This window comes from Triticum aestivum, chromosome 3A, assembly GCF_018294505.1.
Source record: "Triticum aestivum cultivar Chinese Spring chromosome 3A, IWGSC CS RefSeq v2.1, whole genome shotgun sequence".
NCBI classification, from domain to species: domain Eukaryota; kingdom Viridiplantae; phylum Streptophyta; class Magnoliopsida; order Poales; family Poaceae; genus Triticum; species Triticum aestivum.
In genome coordinates this window covers 717,255,438-717,267,172 of record NC_057800.1, presented here as the reverse complement: position 1 = coordinate 717,267,172, position 11,735 = coordinate 717,255,438, and the positions used below count along the sequence as shown (strand labels likewise).

The 11,735-nt window shown below is 54.4% G+C and overlaps 1 long non-coding RNA gene and 1 pseudogene across 1 annotated transcript; one reads left to right on the top strand and one right to left on the bottom strand.

The window, feature by feature from the left end:
- The first annotated feature begins 4,826 nt into the window (after nucleotides 1-4,826).
- LOC123063460 (uncharacterized) lies at nucleotides 4,827-8,809 on the top strand. Its single transcript, XR_006430339.1, has 2 exons — nucleotides 4,827-5,823; nucleotides 8,609-8,809. It is a non-coding gene; the product is annotated as an uncharacterized lncRNA (long non-coding RNA).
- On the bottom strand, nucleotides 7,342-11,422 carry LOC123063458 (L-type lectin-domain containing receptor kinase IX.1-like; annotated as a pseudogene).
- Nucleotides 11,423-11,735: the final 313 nt, after the last annotated feature.

Sequence of the window (11,735 nt, the reverse complement as noted above, 5' to 3'; positions counted from 1 at the left end):
TTCAATCTCGTTACCGGCAAGTCTCTTTACTCGTTCTGTAATACATCATCCCGCAACTAACTCATTTAGTTGCAATGCTTGCAAGGCTTAAGTGATGTGCATTACCGAGAGGGCCCAGAGATACCTCTCCGACAATCGGAGTGACAAAACCTAATCTCGAAATACGCCAACCCAACATGTACCTTTAGAGACACCTGTAGTACTCCTTTATAATTACCCAGTTACGTTGTGACATTTGGTAGTACCCAAAGTGTTCCTCTGGTAAACGGGAGTTGCATAATCTCATAGTTATAGGAACATGTATAAGTCATGAAGAAAGCAATAGCAACATACTAAATGATCGGGTGCTAAGCTAATGGAATGGGTCATGTCAATCAGATCATTTTCTTAATGATGTGATCCCGTTAATCAAATAACAACTCATTGTTCATGGTTAGGAAACATAACCATCTTTGATTAACGAGCTAGTCAAGTAGAGGCATACTAGTGACACTTTGTTTGTCTATGTATTCACACATGTATTATGTTTCCGGTTAATACAATTCTAGCATGAATAATAAACATTTATCATGATTATAAGGAAATAAATAATAACTTTATTATTGCCTCTAGGGCATATTTCCTTCACTCCCGCGCTGCGGTTTTTAACTCTCTCATCAACAGCCTTGCGCTGCATGAGCTCGCTCTGTCTGACCGTCTCTTCACCTGGACTAATAAGCGAGACCCACCCACGCTTGCTCGCTTGGACCATGTCTTCTTCGACTCGGCCTGGGACGTAGCCTTTCCGGACTCGTCCCTCTCCTCCCGCCCGCGCCCCACCTCGGACCACGTCCCCCTGGTCATGGACGCACTAACCAAAATCCCTTCATCTCCGTGTTTTTTCTTTGAGAACGCCTGGCTCCGTGACCCTCAGTTCCTCCCGTCCACCCTTCCTTCCTGGTCGAGCGCTGGTCATGGGCGGTGCGCGGTGGGCTGCTTGGCAGCACGCAAGAAGAGGTACAGAGCTGCGGCCAAGGTTTGGAAAAGGCAACACAAGTTCATTCCCACTTTTGATAATGACTGCAAATTCTTGATTGACTTGGTTGATTTTTGGGAGGAATGCCGTCCTTTGTCTGTGGATGAAATCCAGCTCCGTCATGACTCGCGGCTGGCGCTGGTGGCCTCGATCAAGCGTCAGAGCGCGTATTGGAAATAGCGCGGGAAATGCCGAGCCGTCTGCGAGGGTGATGAGAACACGGGCTTCTTCCACGCAAGCGCCTCCCAGCGACGACGCTCCAACGCCATCCTGGCCTTGGATGTGGACGGGGCTTCCATCCTCGACCATGCGGGGAAGGCGGCGGCCCTCCTCCTCTTCTACTCCGAGCTCCTGGGCAAGGCGTGTCCATCCGTTTGGCGCTTCGACCTGCCGGCCCTGTACCGCGATGCTGCTCGCGTGGATGGGGCTGCCCTGACTCGGCCGTTTTCGGCCGACGAGATCAAGGAGGTGGCGGCTATGCTGGACCGATCAAGCGCGCCTAGGCCGGACGGCCTCGGCCCGGCGTTCTACCAGGCGGCATGGGGCGTCGTCTTCAAGGACCTGCAGCGGCTGTTCGCTGTTGTCCACGACTGGACGGCGAACATCGCCCTCGTGCCCAAAGGTGCGGGGGTGCCAACGCCGGCTGCCTTTCGCCCGGTCTCTCTTCAGAATGCGGATGTAAAAATTCTTTGCCGCGGCCTCACCTCGCAGCTGCAGCAGCAGATCGGCGGCATCATCGACTGCGATCAGTCCGGGTTCCTGGTTGGTCGGAGCATCTCCGAGAACTTTGTCTGCGCCGCCGAGATCATCAAGTGCTGCCACAAGCGCCGTGCCCCCACGCTCGTCTTCAAGCTCGACTTCGCCAAGGCATTTGACTCTGTGGACTGGGGTGCGCTGCGCCGCATCCTCGAGGTGCGAGGGTTCCCTGCCCAATGGTGCTCCTGGCTGGACTCGATCTTCCGGTCCTCTCGATCGGCGGTGCTCCTGAACGGTGTGCCTGGGAAATGGTACACGGTGCGGCGGGCGCTGCGTCAGGGGGACCCGAGCTCGCCCTACCTCTTCCTCATCGTCGCCGACGTGCTGCAGCAGATGATCCGGCAAGATGGCAGGCTTTTTCACCCTCTTGTGGACGGAGAGACGCCCCTCGTGCTGCAATATGCAGACGATACGCTGGTTATTCTCAAGGTGGACACCGGAGCGGCTGCCCGTCTCCGATGGATCCTTGACGACTTCGCGGCCGCTACGGGGCTCGCCATCAACTTCTCCAAAAGCACGCTCGTCCACATGCATGTGCCGGCGGACGTGCTGGACATAACCGTCGGCGCCCTTGGTTGTGATGTCCAAGGATTCCCGCAGGCTTACCTCGGGCTCCCTCTCTCATGGAGAAACTCTGCTTTGCGGATTTCCTCCCCATGATCGCCAAAGTCGACAAGTACTTGTCGGGTTGGCGGGCGCGCCTTCACTCCCCTGCCGGGCGGCTCGTCCTCATCAATGTCGTCCTGGATGCTCTACCCACGTACGCTATGGCGGCTATGTTGCTCCCTCCGGCGGTGATCAAGGCCCTGGACTCACTGCGCCACGCCTTCATTTGGAACGCAGCTGAACGCGCCTCTGGCGCCCAATGCCTGGTGGCATGGGAGAGAGTCTGCCGATCCAAGGCGGAGGGCGGGTTAGGGGTTCGCGACCTCGCGACGCAGAACCGTTGCTTGCTGATCAAGATGCTACATCGGCTTCATGCCTGCTCCGCATCGTCGCGGTGGGCGACGTGGGTCTGGGCCAAGCTCGCGGGGCGATCCCTCCTCTCCGGGTCAGCCGCCCGGGCGACCGGGGAGCACGGCAAGGCTCTCAGCGGTCTCCTCCCGCTCTACCGCGGCCTGACAACGGTGGAGGTCTGTGACGGGAAACGAACATCTTTCTGGTTCGATAACTGGCTCCCGTGTGGAGCTGTCGCGGCGGCCTTCCCCGCCCTCCTCTCGCACGCGACTGAACCGGAGGTCACGGTGTGGTGGGTGCGCTCCCACGGACTGGACAGTGCGCTCGTGCCCAGGCTCACCACAGCTGGTGCGGCGGAACAGGCCACCCTCCTGACGCTCATGGATGGGGTCGTTTCGACCCCAGGAAACGACGTGCGGAGCTCGGTGTTGTGCCCGGGACCCCGGGGAGGCATTGCGGCGGCTGCTGTCTACGCTCTGGAGAAGTTCGGTGGGGTGCATGCTGCTTTCGCCGAGTTCATTTGGGGGTGCGCTGCTCCCTCTCGCGTCCGTTTCTTCGGTTGGCTCCTTGTCCAGTGAAGGGTGCACAGGCGGGACGTCCTTCTTCGGAAAACCATCGTCGCTGCGGAGGAGGCGGCGTGCCCCATCTGCGGCGATGTGCTTGAGACGGCTGATCACATGATTTTTGCTTGTCCTTTCGCGCATTCGTTCTGGCGATTCATTGGGCTCGAGGTGGCCGGTCGAGGCTACAATGTGGGGCCTCTGCAGGACCTGGACGTCCGTGCCGTGGCCGGCGAAGCTGCTACCGCGTCCTTCGTCCTGTTGTGCTGCTTGCAGCTCTGGAAGCATAGAAATGTGGTGGTCTTCCGGGCCGAGCCGCGCTCCCTCACTCGTCTCCTCGGCTGCTGCAGGGAGGATGCGGCCCTGTGGAGGGGGCGCCTGAAGGTGGCTGACCGGCCGTGCATCGACAGGTGGTTGCTGGTGTTCGCGCCCTCCGGCTAGTCGACTTGTATGCCGCGGGGGAGGGCTCGAACTCCCCCCACCCTCTATGACACGGGCTGTGCGTCTAGGGGTGCCGTCCCTTCTCTTCCTCTTTCTGTAAAAACCTTGCTCCCCCCGGGGGTGTGATTTAAAAAAGGAAAAAGCTCCCCCGGTGACTTTCAAAAAAAAATATCCGTCGATTTTATATTAACCATAAAGATTGACGGCTGGGATTTAAAAGTTGACCTACCCAAAGTTTGGTCTAAGAACGGAGGTTTTTTTTAATTCTCAATCTCTCGTCTCTTTGGCCGAACCTCAAAACAACGCAACAAGAAACCCACGGTCGTGAAATCAACCAGCTCTACGTATATACACATTCTGGATGAATGGAATCGATCAAGGAGCTGTGGAAATTAATCGGCGCGAGCTAAGCGTGAGCCTCGGAGGTAGTACCAACCGTTGCAGCCTCATCGGCAAAAGTGCCCGCAGCCACAGCAGGGCGTTCCGCCGGAGACGAGCCCATGGCTAGGTGCCGCATGTTGAGTACTCGCCGCGGCATGTGTCTCCTGCGTAGGTTGTGCCATCGATAGTGCAGGCGCCCAGGAAACGCCACACGACGGTACTGGTGGCCTGGGCCGTAGCCGCAGGGCTCTGTCCGGCGGCGCTCATGGTGTTTGTCGTGACCAGCCGCAAGAGCTCGGACCTCGACTCATACAGCAACTGCACGCCTGCACCCAGGGCCGGCCTTGGGGAAAGGGGGAGCGGGGGCGGAGGGGCCGGCCGCCCCGGGACCCCGATCCAAGGGGCGTCCGCCTAGCTATGTACGAGTACCACAGAGCCCAGCCACCATTATAGGAGCCATTAGAACTTCATGTTTTGTATCTCAACGAGGAAGAAAACGATGTGTTTTTCCTTTAGCTGACTGGGCTGGGCCTTTTTTAGGCATCAATGCGAATTAAAGTAGTGGTGGGCCGGTTAGTGGGCCAGGGAGTGAACCTTTTTAGCAGGAATTAGCGATCTCATTTCGGACGATGGAATCTTTACAAAAAAAAAAAAAACCTACTAATAAACCGGTTACTGCAAAAAAGCCCCTGTTGTTTATTGAATTCAACCCGCAGTCCTATATTAAGTGAGTTCCTAAGAAAACGTTTCGTTTTTGCAAAAGAGCCCCTACATTAGTTGGAATTCAGCCCGCATTCAGTCCTTATATTCCTTATCCATTCCCAGAGTCCACCGCCGGCCACTCGCCGCCGCTTGGTGCCGGCGTCCACGACGCCGCTCCGACGACCCCTCGCACCCGCCGTCGCCGGCAGACACCAGCAGGCCACTATTCTTTTTCCTCTCATCCTCCCCCTCGCGCCTGCGTCCCTCCATCGTCGGCGAGGACCACCTCCGGCCTCCCCTTCCTCTGCTCCGCCTCCTTAGCTCGCGCCCGAGTGCCGCTCCTGCAGCACCTCCGCCGTCCGCCTCTGTTTTCCGGTGCCCCGTCGTCGCGGGACCTCCCCTCGCACCGCGTGTTGCTGCTTCCCCTCGCCCAGTCCCGTGCGCCTCATGCCTCCGCGCGAGCGCGCCGCGCCCCGAGCTCCATCCTTCCCGCTTCGCCCGCGCCTCCTCCTTCCGTCGCTGTCCGCGACCTCCTCTGCTCGCGCATGACCATCTCGTTGGCCTCCCCTGCTCAAGCGGGCCAACCACCAGGGACGACGGGGCTCCTATGGCCGCCAGTGTCAGGAGAAAGAAGGGTGGCGGCGCTCCTGGCGACGAGCAGCAAGCGGAGGCGAGGAGGTGGCGGGGTTCTTGGTGGTCGCCGGCGTGGCGAGGGCCCGAGGAGTTGCCGGAGCGGGCATCGGGCGCGGTCGGAGCAGAGGAATGCAGGTCGTGCTCGAGCGCAAGTCCCGTGTCCAATTTGGATTGATTTTGGACCGTGTCCTTGTCGAACACAAGTCAATGGAGTGCTGAACCCGGATTGCTGTTTTTTGGTATGAGAAGGAAGGGTACTCAGCCGTAATCTCCATCGGATCAATTTTGGAGGAACATCTAATGTCGCCGCCGAGTTTGCCGGAGGTACAAGAACATTCGTCCAGCACTGCGATGTCGCCTGCGTCTTCTACATCAGAGGTATGTATCCCCTTGACCCCTGTTTCTCTGGAACAATCAGGCTACCATGGAAGTTCAGCTTAATCAGGCATCCTCAATCCTCCATGGAGGCAGTAATTAGTCAGGCATCTGATCTCGGTTAGTTTTACAACATCACAAAAAGAAGATATGAAAGTTCATGTTACACATCGAGATACATAGTACTAAGGTCAACTGACTATTATGTTGCCGGAGATGCTCGCCGGAGCACCTCCTACCTCTCTCTCGCTCTTGTTCTCTCACTCTGGACACAGACGAAAAAGAACATAGACAAGTGGTTTTTGTGCAGCCCAAGTTCTGCTGTTTTTCTGCTTATCCTTTTATTCGGCGATCTAAAGTGATGTTGTGATGCTCGCAACAACCCCATCGTGCCGGCGCCATCCCACAGGCGAAGTCGTGCAGCTGGCTTCCTACATATTCGCACGGAACACACAACGATCGTGCCCTTGTGCTCTAACAGAAAACTGAAACTGAAGAACTCTGAAACTACTGAACTTTCTGAAGAAAACTTACACCTATCGACTAGACTGCTCTGGCAGTACTTAAAGAGGGAATCTGAGCATAGCATTACTTCCTAGCAGGCCCCTATAAACAAAGGCGGAACCTCCTTGCCCGAGCCTGGTTTCCTCAGCGAAATTGTTGGCCGCACGCGCCAGCCTATGATAATCAATATGTTCAAGCCCCCTGGCGAGAGCTCTGCATCGCTTCTTCCTCATGCATAGCTGCCATCGATGGACGCCAACAAAGATGCACACAACTGCAATAACTCCAATAACATTATTTGGTGTGACTCGACGGCCAAGCCAGTGGCACCCGAGAAGCCGATGGCCACCACACTGGGCAAGAGCTGACTCAGGTCAACACTGGTGCTGACCTGGTAGGTCACGTCGCCAATCTCAAGAACGGCCGCTAGTATTTTCGTGTCGTTGCCGTAGCTGATATGGCAACTCATCGGGAAGCCAGACGTTAGGTTCCTGCCAGGCACGGTCGCGTTGGTGTACGCCTGCGAGACGATGGAATTGACATCGATGCCCATGTGGCTGCCACTGGTGACGGACGACCGTGCCATCGGTTTTGTTGAAGAGGCCGAGATTCCCGCCGCCGAAGTTGTTGTTATTGGAAATGCTCGTCGGAGGATAATGCCCGAGGAAGAATGCCATGCCATCGCCATTGCTTGCACTGATTACCTTGATTTGGAAGGTGAAGGATGTGGTGAAGCGGGCGAGCTCGCCGGTGACGGTGTCCCACAGCGGCATGGGCGTCGCGAGGAACGCTCGGCCTACGCTGTTCTGGATGCTTGGATCCACGCCGCTTCTTGTCAGCTGGATCATCTGAGACGGGGAGTCGTAGTATGCGTCGCCCTGGAAACTGAAGTCTTGGGCGTCGTGGCCGGGCTGGGAGAAGTTGGTGCTAAAAGAAAGCGATGTAGCACGAGGCAGGTGCAGAGATGACCATGTCGAGCAGCAGAGGAGGAGCACGAGGGTCTGTGTTCGGTGGGAGAAGCTCACAGCAGCCATTTGCTTTGGAAGGAAGCTCGTGAACAAGCATACCTATATATTGACTCGTCATCTCGACGAATATTTGGCGATGCAAACCAACAGCCAGCTGCCCGGGGCATCGGACTCGGACCTCAGCGTCATGCCGTGCGCAAATCCTGTGTACATGTGGCAATGACGACCTCTGGTAGTGTCCGTTAAGCAGAAAGATATAAGCCAAACGACAACGCCGCAACCCCTTTCTGCGCTATCTCCTAGGTGGGAAAATAAGGTACTACGTGCTGTCTGGCCAAGTCTGAAGCATATGTTATTCTGACGATCAAGTATCGTCAGCATGCTAGCTACTTTTGAGATCGTCACCGGCACCAAGGGAGTGATGTCCAATGTCAGCTCCTCCGGTCGTACGGCATCCATGGTGTGGGTGATGGATGGCCGGCTGCTCGGGTCCTGGTGCACGCACAAGAGCCTGACAAGTAGCACACGCTCCATCTGTTGTCGCCCGGTACTAGACTCGCCGCCTATCAGCCTGTCGTCTGCGGCCTCAAGGATCGTGTTGTTGTAGTACAAACTTCTTACCCATGACGACAATGGAGGCGTATCATGGAGGCGCGTTGTTGGGTCCTTTCCAGAGACCATCTCTAGTAGGACAATGCCGAAGTTGTAGATGTCTGACTCCTGTTCCGTTGGCTCGTGTCCACGAACACAGGGTCAATATATCCGTAAGTGCCTTGCACGACATCAGTGATCCCTTACCCAGTTTCGTGGTGAACAAATCTTGCCAATCCGAAGTCACCTAACTTGGCATTGTGTGAAGACCCAAGAAGCACGTTGCTGGACTTGATATCACCGTGTACGATACATTGTTGGCCTTGCTCGCAATCTACATGGAGGTATTGCAACGCAGAGCCTATAGGTCGAGGATGACCTCATACCTGTTTGTCAAAGCATATACATCCATTATGTATCAAGAAAAAACAAAGTTGCGCACAACGATGTAAATGCTCTCAAGATGCAATTATAATGTGGGACGAGACTTGTCTGCTCCCCCGTCGTGTGCCCATCCGTGCTCCCGTCTACGTGGCTTGATTTGATTGGAACAAAATAAGGCCCGGCATCACCCCTTTAAAATCAGGGGGGTGAGAAAAAAAGAAAAAAAAACAATCGTAGAATTAAGTGGTAGCACGGATGGGAGCACGGGGAGGGAGCAGGCAAGCCGGATCCTATAATGTGTACCTCTTGGACCATGCTAACCAACTGTTTCCCCTGTGTAGGTGTTGATCAAGGCTACCTTGTGGCAAAAGCTCATACACAAGGAGGAGGCGTGTGTACCTCTCGTCCCGCCATCAACATATAAATTCAATCAGGTTCCTCTGGCCGTCATAGCCAGGGGCGGAGTCAGGCTAGCCCTAGGCCCCGGGCCTGCTTTGGAGCTACAGTAATCTACAGTGCGAAACAATGCAGAAAATGCTACACTGAACAAAGACTTTCTGTGCCACGACTAGGGCCCAGGCCCCCCAGGCCTGAGGTGTAGCTCCGCCACTGGTCGTAGCACCAGCCTATCAATTCGACAAGGTTCCGGTACCTCAACCGATTGGCAATCCTGAGTTCGTCCTCGAACGCCTTCCTCTCCTCGCCCGATTCTGCCAGCTTGAATCTCTTTATCGCCACCGGTCTACTTGGACTTGCCAGTTGGCCCCGATAAACAGAGGCTGAGCCTTTTTCCCCAAGCTTGTTTTCCTCTGCAAATTTGTTGGACGCACGCGCCAACTTATGATAACCAATAAAGAGTAAAATGCATCACAAGTCCTAAAATTATCATAGGTGTGTCAGTTTAGTCCTATAACTTTCAAACTGCACTTTTGGGTTCTAAAACTATCGAAAGTATGTCAGTTTAGTCCTATAACTTCGAAATTGCACTTTTGGGTCCTAAAACTATTGGAGGTATGTCATTTTTAGTCCCATAACTTCAAAATTGCAGTTTTGGGTCTCAAAACTATGTATGTTTGTTCATCTGAGGTCCTAATCTTGCATGGCCACCATCCATGGTGCATTTTTTCAAATGAGCCCTTTGTATGTGTTTATATCCCCCAAAGTGGTACATACGCTTCCACGTTGCAGTGTGTCCTGCAACCTGCATGCCCACCACCTGCATGGCCATGAGCTGCATGGTAGCCTCCCGGAGAGGTTTGGCGTGACCGTCGGGGAGACCCCGAGCTAGTCGGCATGAAGGACGACATCCCTCTCCCTCGGCGAGGCCGCCGGGGAGATCCCGAGCCAATTGGGATGGAGTACGCCATCCCACCTCTCTCTCTCTCTCTCTCTCTCTCTCTCTCTCTCTCTCTCTGTGTGTGTGTGTGTGTGTGTGTGTGTTTGATGATATCGTCGTTGCCCCGACACCCTTGCTGTAGAGTTGGCCGTGCAGCCTGTTGTTTGGGCACGAGCATGGTCATATAGGTGGTGAGCTGTCGGGTGACACAGAGGAGTGCGCGAAAACTGCAAAGCTGGTGTAGAGGTCGTCGAGAGTGACACAACCCTAGCAGTAGCCATAGGTGGGTAGCAATTGGACGTTGTGCGACATGTCGTTCTGCTGCTGTTGGGGGAGGCTGAGATGACCGGTCTACTCTCCTCGCTGGAGCTCAAACCATCATTCCACTGATGGCCTCTGTACCGTCGCCTCTGAGCATTCTGTGCGTGGGAGAAGACGAACGCGTGAGAATGAGGCGAGACAATGCTCTAGTTTTTTTTTTGCATATTTACCTGGTGGACCCATTGGGTCGGGTCAACGTGGCTACAATCCAAGCATTTTCAAGTGACTCGTTGGTGGGTAAATGCTAACCATGCAAGCTTAGGACCTAAGAGGAAGAAACTTACATAGTTTTGGGACCCACAACTACTGTTTCAAAGTTATAGGACTAAACTGACACACCTTTGATAGTTTTAGGACTCAAAAGTGCAGTTTCAAAGTTATAGGACTAAACGGACACACCTCTGATAGTTTTAGGACCCAAAAGTGCAGTTTCAAAGTTATAGGACTAAACTGACACACCTCCGATAGTTTTAGGACTTATGATGCATTCTACTCTAACCAATATGTCCAAGGCCCTCGGCGAGAGCTCTATAATGCTTCTTTCTCATGCATAGCTGCCATCGACGGACGCCAACAAAGATGCACACAATTGTTATAACTCCAATAACTGGTCCAGTTATTACCTCTACTAGCAGGATCTTTGGTGTAGAAGGGGGCCTCTTCGGTGCAGGCCGCGGGTCCAAGGTTGAGTCAAATGACCAGGACATTATTTGGTGTAGCTCGACAGCCACACCGGTGGCACCCGAGAAGCCAATGGCCACCACACTATGCAAGAACTGCCTCAGGTCAACACTTGTGTTGACACGATATGTCGTGTCGGCGATCTGGAGAAAAGTCGCTAGCATTTTTGTGTCGTTGCCGTAGCTGATGTGGCAAGTCATTGGGAGGCCAGACGTTAGGTTCCTACGAGGCACGGTCGCGTTGGTGTACGCCCGTGAGACGATGGAGTTGACATCAATGCCCATGTGACTGCTACTCGTGTCGAAGCCATCGTTCAAGTATGTGTCGAACTCAACCGCCACGGCTCCATCATCGCGGCCGCGACCGTGCCGGGGGTTGTGTTGAAGAGGCTGAGGTTCCCATTGCCCATCTCGCGTTTGACATTGGGAATGCTCACCGGAGGATAATGCCCGAGGAAGAATGTCAAGCCATCGCCAGTGTTTGCATTGTTTACCTTGATTTGGAAGGTGAAGGAGGTTGTGAAGCGGGCGAGCTCGCCAGTGACATCCCACAGCGGCATGGGCGTCGCAAGGAAAGCTCGTCCCATGCTGTTCTTGATGCTTATACCATGGCCATTTCTTGTGAGTTGGATCATGTGAGACTGGTTGTCATAGTATGCGTCACCCTGGAAACTGAAGTCTTGGGCGTCATAGTCTGGATCAGAGAAGTTGGAGCTAAAAGAAAACACGGTAGCACGAGGCGGGTGCTGAGACCATATCGAGTAACAGAGGAGCATGACGATGTGTATTCGGTGGGAAAAGCTCATGGCAGCAGCCATTTGCTGCAGCGTGTTGTTTCGAAGCTCGTCAACAAGCTCACCATATACAACTTCAAATCTCGATGATGAAATGGCCCCTAGCAATGTCAACAGCCCCTGTTCAGCTTACCTTCGCTCCATAGCTCCACTCCTGGCACGGGTGGAGTCACGGTGAAAAAATGCGGAGCGGCTGTTTCGTGGCTCCACAGCTCCTGCTATTTTGTGGAGCAGGTGGGATTCCGAACAGGACCTTAATAAGCCAAATGATAACCTTTCTGCTCAATCTCCTGTATATAGGTGAGAAAAATTATGTGACATCTATCTGACCAGGTCA